Below are 13,729 nucleotides of genomic sequence, written 5' to 3' on the forward strand. Positions count from 1 at the left end.
CTCTGCGTAGGTCCTGATTGAATTTCAGTGGTCACACGGTCCACCAAAGACTTTGATTTTAGCTGCGACATAATTATTAAATTTCTTTAGTAGGGGGAGGGGAAGAGAGGGCACACACTCTTGATTTGTAAATCCCCAAGGAGTGCTCACATTTATTCGATAGCATATTTCTGGAGAGGGATTTTCTCATGTAAACACTTATTTCACGTACTCCAAAATGACAGTATAGCTGACTGCAAACACTTGCTGAATTTTCATTTTAAATGGGTGTCTATTCAATTGTTAGAAAGCTACCGTAACCTTGTGGTCTAGCAGTCCTTGTGGTGGGCCGCAAGTTCACATGGTGAATGTTGGAAGTCGTAATAAAGTGTTAGACGGAGACCTGCAGGAGTTGTTGGGACAAGCAAAGGTGTGAACCATGACACTCAGTCCCGCCCTTCATACAGAATGGCTTACAAACCATTCCTTTCTCCTCTTCTAATTCCCATACCCTGAGCCACCCCTGCCTCTGCTTGCTGGGCATAGCTGGTAGCTCCCTGTTCCCATCCTCTGGGCCAGGACAAGCTTGTCTCCTTCCCTCTCCAGCTCACTATCCTGAGAAACCTGGAACATCACTGTACCCTGACCCTCAATGACCTACTGTCGGCGGTGGAAGCAGAGGGGGTACAGGCTGCCTTCAGTGCTGTGTGCAATGATTCCTGGGGGTGGGGAGGGGAGGGAAGGGGGAGCAGGGGTAGGGCCAAGGTCCACTGAGACCTAGCACTCCTCTCTATGATGTGTAACATGATGACACCTCTAATGGCATTTGGGTTTGGTGCATGCCTGCTCCAGGGGAAGCCCAGAGATGGGGACTCTGAGTCTATCCCGACTCTGTGATTAAGCAATGGAGTTTTTTTTTTTCCTTGCTCCAGTGTGCTGTGTCACCCTTAGGGAAAAGGTAGCACTGTGGCTTCCTGGCATCTTCTGAACCACACCCTGGGCAACTGCTTGCCCCTTGAGCAAATGTTCTGTTCCTCTGTGCGGTGAAATTTCACAATGGGTCAGTAGCTGGTGTGTGTGTGGGTCCTCCCACAGTATGTGATTACCTTTCTCTGAGATGGCTCAAACAAACTCGGTACTAGTTAGACTGACACCAACAAAATCAGTACTAGTTAGACTGACACCAACAAACTCGGTGCTGGTTAGACTGACATCAACAAACTCGGTACTAGTTAGACTGACACCAACAAACTCGGTACTGGTTAGACTGAGTGTTGTGCTTTCTTTTGCATCAGTGTTTTGGGAATTGCTTCTGAAGCAGTCAATGGAGGGACTGAGTGAGGTTCAGATTCTGTGTAGTCTGAGAAGAAATCCAGACAAGGGCTCAGCTTGGCTGTAGAGGAAAGCCAGGATGAGACTGGAGGAATGAGGGGGAAGCTCCCTCAGGCAAAGTTAGAGAGGGACTGAGAGGCAGAACACCGACCTCTAACGTTCCTGCCCCAGAGTGGGGGTGGCCCAGTGGATCTGGACAGGGCCAGAGGGTCTGGACTTGAAGGCCAAGGGGATGGTGGTGGAAATGTGAACGTGGAGAATGGACAGGGTTAGACTGGGGTAGAAGGACACACCAGTGACTGCTGGCAGAAACCAGAAAGGGACACCCTGGCTGGACTAGAGATGGGCAAGGAGCTGCTTAGGGAGGTTCGCTCCCCTTGTCCTTTGGGTGGGAGTCCATGGTTCTTCATTCATGTTCCTGTAGTAAGATATCTTGACAAAACAGCAACCTAAGGGAGAAAGCATTTGTTTCAGTTTACAACTCCAGAGGATAGACTGTCACTGCGGGCAAGTCCCAGTGGGAGGGGCTTCAAGAATCCAGTCACATGACACCCAGAGTCAAGAGCAGGGTGGGAACGCTTGATTGGTACACGGTTAGCTTTCACTACTCTCTTATATCCAGACCTGGCGGCAGTGCCACCCACTTTCATATCAATTAAGGCAATCAAGATGCTCCCTCATAACATGCCCACAGGATAACAAGCCCACAGGATAACACGCCCACAGGATAACATGCTCACAGGCTGACCTGACCTAGTCAGTCTCTCCTTGAGGCTCCACATTGTGTCAGCTTGGCAATTAAAAACTAGCGCCATCCCAGCCGCGGAGCCAGCGTTGTCACCAGAAGCCGAGGAGTGGGTCCAGATTGGAAGAAGGTCATTGTTCTCAGGACTGGTTCGTCTAGCAGGGGATTTTACTCACTTACAAACACAGAGGTATATTCTAGTGTGTGTGTGTGTGTGTGTGTGTGTGTGTGTGTGTGTGTGTGTGTATGTATGTGTTCACGTGTGTGGGTACACTGAGAGTAGGCCTGAGGTTGATATTAGGTGTTTTCCTTCATGCTTTCTACCTTATATACTGAGATGATCTCTTACAACACCCAAAGCTCTCAGAGCCACTCAGCCTGGCTAGTCAGCTTGCCCTGGGGCTTCCCCATCCCTGCCTCTCTGTCTCCTACATCCTGGGACTTAACCTATGCAGCATTTACATGGGTACCAGGGATCTGAACTCTGGTCTGTGTGTTTGCGCAGCAAGCCCTTTACCTGCTGAGCCATCTCCCCAACCCCTGAGATTACCTCTTCATAACACAGTTTTACAGTGTTATTTTCTTGTGAGCGCTATAGTAGCAATTAGCTTTCTCTTCTGGCCAAGCGGATGGAGCATCACCAGGCTTGGTGGTATTGAACAAAGGACTTTCAGCTACAGCCCCCTTCCCTGGGGTGGCACCTGTGCAGCCTGCCCCTGCAGCCTCCAGTGTGGTCAGATCTGGTCCTCAGCAATGACTGTGGAACACAGAGGCTTGTGGATCTCTTTAGGTGTGGTCCTCGGCAGATCAACTGAACACCCCCAAACCTACCCATTGCTGCTGGTGGTTTATCATTTAGATCGAACCATGATTACCCCAAGTGCACAGCCTACCCAAAATGACTATTTGGTCATATTCTTCACTTTAGGACAGTGGCAGGGTCTGGATGCTCAGTCAGGGCAGAAGGATGCAGGGATAGGCTATGTAGGGCCAGTACTGTAGGCTGAAGACTCCCCCATCATTGTAACTATCACTAGGGAGAAGGCCACTAAATTTGTTAGAACTGCACAGGCAGGGCCACAGAAGGAGCCTTCTAACTGGGGGTCCTTGCTGATCAATCTGTATACACTGATGGAAGTTTCTCATAAGGTAACCCATGGCTTTCGTGACCACTCCCCCTTGACAGACAAGATATAAGGGCTGTAGGGGTTCTTTCCCAAGCTTCAAACAGGACAACGGAAATAAGATGTTTTACCGTGTAACTTGGAGCCAGTGTCGTGGTAACTCTCCAAAGACTGGCAGCTGGTGCGGTTATTAGCGCATTGCCATCTGCTTCAGTCCTCCCCGCTGGGAGCTTCATCCGATCCTTTTAGTTTCAGGGAGCCTGCTCTCACCTGGGAGATGCCTCCAGGCTGAGGACTGGGTCCAGGGATGGCATTGCTCATTGCCACGGAGAACCCTCTGAGGGAGGACTTGGAAACCGGTGTGGGTCCCACCCTGTAGGTGTCGCGTGCAATACCCTACAACCACACTCTAAGGGTTTCCTCCTAATTGAGTTCATCCCTCCTGGAGCACTGAGCGTTGGCCACTGTAGGACACAGGGAAAGACCCGTGGCATTTCACCTAGTGTGTCAACTCAGAGTTGAGTAAATTTTGCATACGCTTCATGCAGGTCTTTTGATTATACATGACAGAGATACTGTTTTGATGGCAGGGAATTGGCTGACTCATGTCATTGCAAGGTTATACAGTAAGGCTAGTGGCTCGGGGCCACTGGTGGAAACATCCGGCTTGTGGCAAGGGGTGTTCGAGGGAGGTTGGGTCATGAACTGCAACTTGGAAGTTGAATTAACAGTGATGATTTTTCTGGAAACCCTGACAAGTGGCCCAGCCCAAACAGGTTTAGGATGAAGAGAGGAAGGGATAGGAGCTGTGCGCTAGCCGCTTACTGGGAGTCACCAGGGTGCTTTGGCAGGAAGGCAGTGTTGGCACGGTGTCCCTGAGACCTGGTACGGTGGTGTCAATGAGAATGGCCACCATAGGCTCATATGTTTGAATGCTTTGTCCCTAGGTCGTGGAAGTGTTTGGGAATGATTAGGAGGTGTGGCCTTGTGGGACGTGGGTTACTGGGGTCAGAATTGAGGTTTTAAAGTTCGGGCTGGTCCCAGCCTCACTGTCTCTGCCTGGGGTCTTCAGATCAGGATGTAAAGCTCTCATCTCATCATCAATGGTGCTACTGCTCCAGCACCACTCCTGTCTGCTTCCCATCATGATGGTCATGGACTAACCATCTAACAGAATAAGAAGGTGCCCCATTAAATACTTTATTAGCGCTGCCTTAGACATTGTCTTAGTCTGTGATCTAGTGCTGTGAAGAGACACCATGACCACGGCAACTTTCATCAAGGAAAACGTTTAATTGGGGCTGGCTTACAGTTTCAGAGGTTCAGTCAGGTCAGTCAATTATCATCACGTCAGGAAGCATGTCAGCCTGCAGGCAGATGTGATACTGGAGAAGTAGCTGGGAGTTCTACATCCATATCTACAGGCAGCAGGGGGAAAGAGAAATGGAGACAGAGAGAGACAGAGAGACACTGGGTCTAGCTTGGTCTCTAGAAACCCCAAAGCCACCCCCAGGGACACACAACAAGGTCATATATATCTACTCCAACAAGGCCACGCCTCCTAATCCTTCTCAACTAGTTTCACTTCCGGATGAGCAAGCAGCCAGACACATGAGCTTACAGGGACCATTCTTAGCCAAATTGTCTCATCACAGCAATAGAATCATATCTCAGCTTGCTGTCCTCATTGCCTCTGCTCTCCCAGATCATCCATCATTCCTGGGCAACTCCATGTCACCACAGCAACTCTGGGCTTGCATCCTCTTGGTTATGGTGGGAAGCAAGGGTCTCTTTTCAGATGGCTCCTAGGAATGGCCATGAACACTTCTGCTTGTGTCTAGCTCGCCTCACCCCTCATGGACCACCGGGCTCTGTGTCGATCTGGGTTGCAGACCCTGGGCATGGGGTTAAGGATGCACATTGAAAGGATGATTAAAGCGTGAATAAATGAGGGACCAGTGAGTGGGCTGCTAGGACCAATTTGGATTTTGAGACAGGTAAGACCGAGGGAGACAAATACACTTTTGGCTTCTGTGGATCTAAAATCCTCACATTTGACATCAGCCCATGGATACCCTGCCCACATGACCTCCAGTGCTGACACACTTACCGTCTGGTAGTGAATCCCAGACTTGGCCCTGTGTGTTAATGTTGTGGGAGCTGCGGGCCTGCTTTTCGTCCAGCCTGGCTCCCTCACGGCTTGCTTTACACCAGAAATAACACACAAATTGTATTCTTTTAAACACTGCCTTGCCCATTAGTTTCAGCCTCTTATTGGCTAGCTCTTACATATTAATCTAACCCATTTCTAATAATCTGTGTAGCCCACGAGGTGGCTTACCAGGGAAGATCTTAACCTGCGTCTGTCTGGAGTGGGAGAATCATGGCGACTCACTGACTCAGCTTCTTTCTCCCAGCATTCTGTTCTGTTTTCTCCGCCTACCTAAGGGTTGGCCTATCAAATGGGCTTAGGCAGTTTCTTTAATAAGAAATCACTCCCACATCATGTTAATTATTTGCCTAGGCCAGTGCAGCATCCACTATATCTTAAGCTTCTGGATCTCTCTTTTTCTTGCATGTCTCAGGCCAGGAGTGGGCTCAGGTGTATTGCAGAGGACGACTGGGGATATCAACAGGCAGAGCTATTAACCTTGGAGGTGGGAAAAGCCTGACCAGAGTCCCTATGAGATGGTTCAGATGTAAATTACCATGTGTTAACATCTAGCAGTTGGGGGCGCAGCACCATACAGGACATTAAAGCTGTGTCGATTCAATCGTGTTGCTTCAAGGGCTTGGTTCCCAGACCCTGGCTTATGGTTCTCTTCATCCCTGGTGGCACTGTGGCTCAGCCTTAAATGCCACCCTTACCATTATATGCACTTCTCTTCTGGCTCCGAATAGAAGATATTGTACCACAAGTGGTGTGACCCGTCCCATCCTGGCTACCATATCCGCCAAGCTGGGTAGGGTATGTCCCTGTGGCAGGCAGCCTCTTCTGACGTCAGCGAATGTGTGCTATTACCTGTTGTGGGGTATTTGTACTCTGCGCGAAGATATATTGTTGTGATTGGTTTAATAAAGAGCCAAATGGCCAATGGCTAGGCAGCAGAGATAGATGTGACTTCTGGGCAGAGAGAGGAAACTTGGAATGAATCTAGGCATGAGAGGAGATGCTAACAAGATATGGAGGGACTCAGGCATACAGAATGAAAGAAGGGTAAAGAGCCACTAGGCAAAATGAAGATTTATATAAATGGATTAATTTAAGTTATAAGACCTACTGGGACAAGCCTAAGCCAAGGGCAAGCTTTCATAATTGATAATAAGTCTTGCCATTATTTGGAGCAAAGACTCATTGCGGTAACCCGTTTGAGGAACTGGTCATGTGCACACACCCCCTTCTCTCCATCTCCCGCCTCCACTTTCCTTTCTTCTCTGTGGATCTTGAGTGGCAAGCCCCTGTTTCACACATGTCACCATGGAGTATTGAATTAAGATCTGAGTCACCAATTTATCATCTTGACATCAAGCACACAGGCTAAGAAGTTTGTGTAAGAGGACTCCCGTAATCACGCGTCAGCGTCTCAGATTGATCTCTATAGAATTTTTCTATTACTCAGCTGCCAAGCCAATACCTGGGAATTTCCCTCATGGCTGTCTTTCCTTCAAGTCCTAATCCATCAGCAAGTCTAATCAATTTCACATCCTTCGGGTCTCTTGAATTGCCTCTTGCTTGGGTTTCCTAGCCAAATTGCCTACTTTGTCTTTTCTGTCTTCTCTTTGCTTGCCTCCCATCCATTTTCCACGCTTGAGCCAGTAAGAGTCCACTAAACCCCAAACCTGACAGGGTGACATCTTTCGTGGGTTTTCACCCAGGACCTGCATCTTGCGTCTCTCCACACCCTGAGCATCCTTCTGAGCCTCTTTAGAAAGTCATTGCAGAGGAGGGGGTAGCTGACAGAGGGCCGCTAGGGTGGTTTTGATCTCGAAGCCTTTTGGATTTGTTCCTGCAAAGCATTGGAGACCTGGGCCGTGCTGGCCTCTGAAGCTGTCTGGTATTGGTTGCTTTGGGGAGGGGAAGGAGGAGGACCTGCGACTTCTAATCACCTAGGTCTGCATTGAGTTAGTTTCCAAGGTTTTCCCCCAAAAGGCCAGGCAGTGGCGTGACTCTCCTCTGGAGCCCCGCATGGGTCCTCTCTTCTTTATATCTTGTTTATCTTTGCAGATAAGCTCCACAAAGCTCTTGGCTCACCTCAGCGTTAGCTCCATGACTCTAGTAAGTATTCGCATTCATGTGTCTAACAAGGCGGGGATAACTGCATCCACACAGATTGCCCTCAGAACGTAGTGGGCAGGAAAAAAAAAACACTCAAAAGTTAGTTCTTAGTTGGGTATAGTATGATCACAGCTTTGGGAGGTTGAGACAGGAGGATTGCCCCAAGTTTAAGGCCGGTCTAAGATACATAGTGAGCTGCAGGCTCATCCCTCACTCACCACCACAATAAAAAAGACTTGGAACTTAGATCTTATTCTAGTTACAATTACTCAGTTAACCTTCCTATATGTCTCAGATGTGATGACCATATATTTTTTTGAAATCAGCAGTGAAGAAGCTCCCAGGCTGCTCCTGGTCTTCAAAATTCTCCCTTAGTGACACGATTAGATTTCAATTCTATTACTACAGTAACATGATAAAAAATAAACTAAAAAAGTGTTAGTAGGAATCCAGCTAGGGGAGGGACACACACATACACATACACACACAGAGACACACACAGACACAGACACACAGAGATACACACAGAGGCACAAACACACTCACAGACACACACAGAAACACACACACAGAGACACACACAGACGCAAACACACAGACACAGAAACACACACACACGCACACATACACACAGAAACACACACACAGACACAGACACAGAAACACACACACGCACACATACACACAGAAACACACACACAGACACAGACACAGAAACACACAGAGACACACAGAGACACACACACACATACACACGGATAGATGCCATGCTATGACAGACTGGGTGTCTTGAAAAGCACTATGTTCTTTGGTTTCCTAAGTTCAATCCCTTCTGCCCCTTGCAGATTGATAATCATATTCTTGGCAATTAGTATTCCCCAAGGATTAATGTTTGCCGCCAGCTTTAATGTTAGAATATTCATTATGTTAATAATGTTATAGCAGGCATCTGATGTATATTTATGCCCGAGAAGACATGGTAATTCCATGTGACTGGCTTGAGAGCAGGTAGGCCAGGCAGTTCGTGAAGCATTCTTTTCCTAATTGGCAGAGACAGGAAGGAGGAGGAGTTGGCATCCAGCAGAGAGAGAACATGCTGTGTGTCCACAGTGGTGCAAGTCGAAGCATGTATTCTGTGACTCCTGGAAGTCAAGTCTTCTTGTTCAGCTTTCATTTTTTTTTTTATTTAGGATTATACCAGGACCTTGTGCACACCACATAAACATTCTACCACTGAGTGAAACCCGAGCCCCTTAATTGCCTTTTTTTTAAAAAAAAAAAAAAAAGGTGTGTTTTGCGCGTGTCTGTGACTGTATGGTGTGTATGTGTGTGTGCACATTTGCATGTGTGTGTGAGTAGATGGGAGGGCTGAGCCATCCTCAGACCCTCCAGCTTCTCCTTGATGCCAGGGTCTCACTCCGTAAGCCAGGGTCTCTTTCGCGTGAATCGACAGCTTGAGCTCATGGCTTGCCTGGCTAGCTAGCCAGCTCTTCGGATCCCATCTCTGCTTTCCAAGTGCTAGAGTTGCAGGTGGGGTACCTTATCCACATGGACTTTCCACAGAAGCTGGGGATCTGAACCCAAGTCATCAAGCTTGCAAGGTGAGGAGTGCCTTATCTTCTGAGCCATCTCCTGTACTCCCACCCCTTTATTTTATTTTGGGACAGTGTCCTGTTAAGTTTACTCAGGCTGGCCAGGAGCTCAATCTGTAGCCCATGTCAACCTTGAACTTGTGATGCTTGGGCCTCAGCCTGCAGCCGTCTGGACCATCAGGTTTGACTAAGTCCCAGGGCTCGCACCAAGGCTCCTCCTGCAATGTGAGTCAAGCCCAAGGCTGCTCGAAGGCAGAAGAGGACCCGGGATAACCCATCTCTGCCCCTTCCCCGTTTTCATCCTTTTGGAGTTTAAAATGGAGCATCTAGTTGTCAGTTTTGCCATGAAATCGCAAGCTTTCATTAAGACAGAGGGTGAGGCGAGCACAGAGTCCCCCACATCTCTGTTTGCTCTTGGTGAAGGAGGAAGAGATGTCTTCCTCGGAACACAGACGAAGAAGACAGCTTCATTAGTGCAGCCAACTTCTCAGGAGCAGAACTGGGGCTCGGCTGTGGTGGTTTTGACAGGTTGGGAGCATATAGATTCTTCAAACCCCATGAACTTAGGGTGAAGGGAGAGATGGGGGAGCCAGGAGACTCCCTGAAGATCGTGGTAACATCTTCATGGAGTTACTCTGAAAAACAGCCCTCTGCCTCCTCAGGTTCTGAACAGGTGAGCTGCAGAGGTGGACCCAGCAGGGAGAGCCTTGACTGGGTGTTGGGAGCCCATGAACTCCTCCTCCCAATCCCGTGACCTGTAAAAAGAGGTGTGTGTCAGGTGCCAGTGATGGAAGCCCAGGGAATGGTGTTTAAGTTCCTCTCTGTTCTTCCCTGAAGAACAGCTTGCTCTCTCAGGGAGGAGCAGGGCAGCCGGACCTAATGGCTTCCCCACCCTAGCAAAGGACACAGCGGCGAGAGCTGTCCACTCTGAGTGTCCAGGCACGAGATTCTCAGGGAAGGGCCCGTTTACAACTGATCTGTAGCATGGACGGGAGAGAGTCTCGAACACTGGGTGGGTGAGAGTCGTCACTGAATCCAAGAGTTAGCCCAGGGACGTGTGCCATTTTTATCTGTTATATAAGTCTTTTCTTTCAACCAAGGTTTGCCTCTTTCCCTATATCCACCCCCGACTTTTTTTTTTTTCCAAAAAAAATATTTTCCTCATACTTGTGCCCTCTCTCAATGCTGCTTCTGACTTCTTCCCTTGGGTGGATGCAGACACTCGGTAGCTACAGGACTTTAATCAGAGGGCAGGGTGATCATCAGGGTTTAAAGGAGGCCTTTTCACACCACTGTCTAGGAGGAATACATTCGTTACTCCCCCAAAACACATGCTCAGGCGAAAAGAAATGCTATTTGAAACATTGCAATTCATTACATAATCGTTGACCATAATGAACCTGACCACTAACAGGTAGCCAGATAGGTGAGAGACACACAAACAGAAAAACAACAAGCCAGCCCCAACAACCGCTGTTGCTAACTCTAACAAAGATGAGACAGAAACAGAAGCTTCTGGGAATAAAGGAGGAAGTAGGTGGCAAAACAAAAAACGAGGGTGATAATTGTCATCACGGTTTTCCCTTCTCGTTCAGCGGTGGGGCTCTTGGCAGTGGAAGGAAAGCCAGGATACGTATGGACACGGAGAAATAAAGTTTATCATGAGAAAGAATGGTTTGCCTTCAGAGGTAGGCACAATTACAGTCACCCTTTCTGGGACCACATTCAGACTACATGTATGAGTTTTCCTATGACACTTTTAAAGAATTGGGTTCTATTCAGTATATATGAGGATGTCTGAGATTTTATATAAATACCTCAGGGGCTGGAGAGATGGTTCAGCGGTTAAGAGTACTTGCTGCTCTTCCAGAGCTCCTAAGCTCAGTTCCCTGCACCTGTAAGGGGCAGCTCATGACTGCCGATGCCTCTAGCTCCAGGGGATCCAATATCTTCTTCTAGCCTCCACTGGCCTTTGCATACACATGGGTTATAAACACATAGACACATACACATAAATGAAAATAAAATGAACCTAAAGAAAAATCTTAGAACTGTATAGGGGATCTATAGGGGACATATATAGAAGACATTTTCTTCAGCAAGAGACTACACATGACAGGTTTGAGTGACACCTACTGATAGGAAACAAGTTGTACCATCAGTGTCTGGCTCAAAAAGAACTTCTTGCCAGTCAAGCTCTGGTTCCAAACATAGACTTCATTGTGGGGGACCTGTGCGGGGAGGGGTCAATGGTTTGAGAAGATAAGATACCTTTGCCTGTATTTATGATAGTTGGGGTCTCTTTGGTCTAAGTTTTATGCTCTCGTCCGCCAGTGATTTCCCATCGCCAAGTGTGACAATAGGTCATGTTCCCCTCCTGAAATGCAATATGTCCTGATATCCTGCAAATATCACTTCCAGGGAGGCTTTGATCTCACCCAGGTTGGGAGCTCGTCTTCCATGCCCATGCCCGCCCCCCACCTTCAGAAGCCTCACCTGTCTGCACAAACCTTCTCACTCAGTAATCAAGTGTCTGACAGACAGGCCCAGTCTAAAGGCCCATGAACCTTACCAAACAGCGAATGGGTCTACTTAGGTCAATTCAGTGGGCTGACACGGGATCTTGAGTTTGATGGCATTTTTAGGGCAAGTGCAATTTCTATGGGAGTCTGAGGTCTTAACTTTTCAGGACTCTTATCATGTAATTATTTCACCTTTCATCCACAAAAACCTCAAATATTGGCGATGTTCAAAGTTCCCACCAGGAAGTCTGTGATGTTCCCGAATGTTTAGTAAGAGCATGAATAATTCTAGGTAAAGGGGATGCAGCCAAAAGACAAGCTTACCACTTCTGCAGGGTCCACCGTCCTTCGCAGGACCAAACAATAAGGTAAACTGAGCCAGCTATAAATAGTACCAGGACAGTGTTAGAACCCCAGGACCTTAGGAATAAGCCAGGCTGGGGACAAGAGTTCATATAAGTGTGAGGGCTGCGGAACTTGTTGCAGTAGGAGGGGCTTTGGCGTAGGAACGGTGAAGGAGAAGCAGCCGGAGCATTTTCTGTAGGACGTGTGTGTCCTCAGGACAGTCAGGAGGTAGGTGTGCATGATACAAAAGGAAGAGCAGTGTGGTCCCCGTGGGGAGAAGTCCAAGGGCACAAGAAGAGGGTGGTGAGCAGGAAGATCTCCTGCCTCCAGTTCATGCCGTGCCAGGAAGTCACTAGAAGACTTTAAGCAGAAGGACATTAGTCGCTGGGTAAAGAACACCTGGATAATATCAGCGGGAAGGATGGAGGCTGATGGAGGAGGGGAGGGTGGAAATGGCTGATGACTGCGAGAGCCAAGCCTTGAGGACCAGATGGGAGGTGGGGGTAGGGGAAGCAGAGTCCGTGACAAGACCTGTTGTTCCTCGGAGTCTGCCTCTGCAGGTGGGGCTTCTTCAGGAAGGAAAACGTAAAGGAAGAAACTTGGGTTGCCAGTCATGGCCTTCTAGGCAAGGAGATGAGCCGCTTGACGGATGTGATGGTTAATACTCTTAACTTGAAGGGATTTACTGTCACCATGGGAACACACCTCTGAGCGAGTCTACGAAGCTGTTTCCAGAAAGGTCTAACTGAAGAGGGAAGGCCCACTCTGAGTGGTGGGTGACATTAACAAGGGACTGAGGTCCTAGAGAGAGAAAGTGGGTGGGGCCACAGCATATCCTCCTCTTTGATGCTTCCCAACTACAGATGCCACGCCAGGCGCCAGGTGTCCGCTGCCATGTTTTCTCCTGACCTCTGGGGTGCCGAGATTACAGGCATATGCTAGCACACTCAGTTTGTGCGGTGCTGAGCTCCGAACCCAGGGGGTTAGTGTGTGCTGGGCAAACACTCTACCAGGCAAGCTACATGGCCAGTCCTGTCTCTTTTACTGCTTTTTTACTGACCTCCTAGCTCTGTTTTAAGTAACACGAAGAATTTGAGAATGGTAGCTATTAGCTCGATGTGGTAGTATGTACTTGTATATAGGTGTAATATCAGCATTTGTCAGTAGTCATGGAAGGATCTGGAGTTCTAGGTCATTCTTGGCTACATAAGAAGTTGAAGGCCAGCTTGGGCTGTGGGAGACCATCTTAATGAAATACCATCACTACCACCTTTGTGGCCACCGGAAAAAAAAATCAACCAAACAACAACAAAAACAAACCTAAACAAATTAGCAACAACAAACAAAAGAAAGGAATCTGGAAAGGAAATTGTGGCTTTGAAGCGGAGAGAAGCAGGGCATGAGGAAGTGGAGAGGGCACGGAGGAGACAGAGTATGAAAGAGCTGGTATATTCGGTGGCGGGTGCACAAAGAGCAGTGAGAATCCGAGGAGCAACAGCTTCAGGGTGGAGGTGATCCTGAGCTTTCTTAAAGAATGGGGGTTCGTAGAGCAGAGCCGGAGCCATGAATAGCCTAGGCCATGCTGGGAGAGCTGGGGACACCACGCTCAGGAATTTGAACTTCAGGAATTTGAACTTTGAGATATCAGTCAACCTTTCAAATGATAGCGGAAGGACACTATCTATAGAACAGCATTTGTCGCTGGCTCCCATGGTGACCAGCCTCGTGTCTGGTAAGAAATGCATGTGGGATAGAAGGTTCTGGAGCAATCTACCTCTTCAGTGTCTCCATCCTGTCATTGCTTGTGGTGGGAA

Source organism: Alexandromys fortis, unplaced genomic scaffold (assembly GCF_014885135.2).
Source record: "Alexandromys fortis isolate MF-2015 unplaced genomic scaffold, M_Fortis_MF-2015_v1.1 scaffold_30, whole genome shotgun sequence".
Lineage (NCBI taxonomy): Eukaryota > Metazoa > Chordata > Mammalia > Rodentia > Cricetidae > Alexandromys > Alexandromys fortis.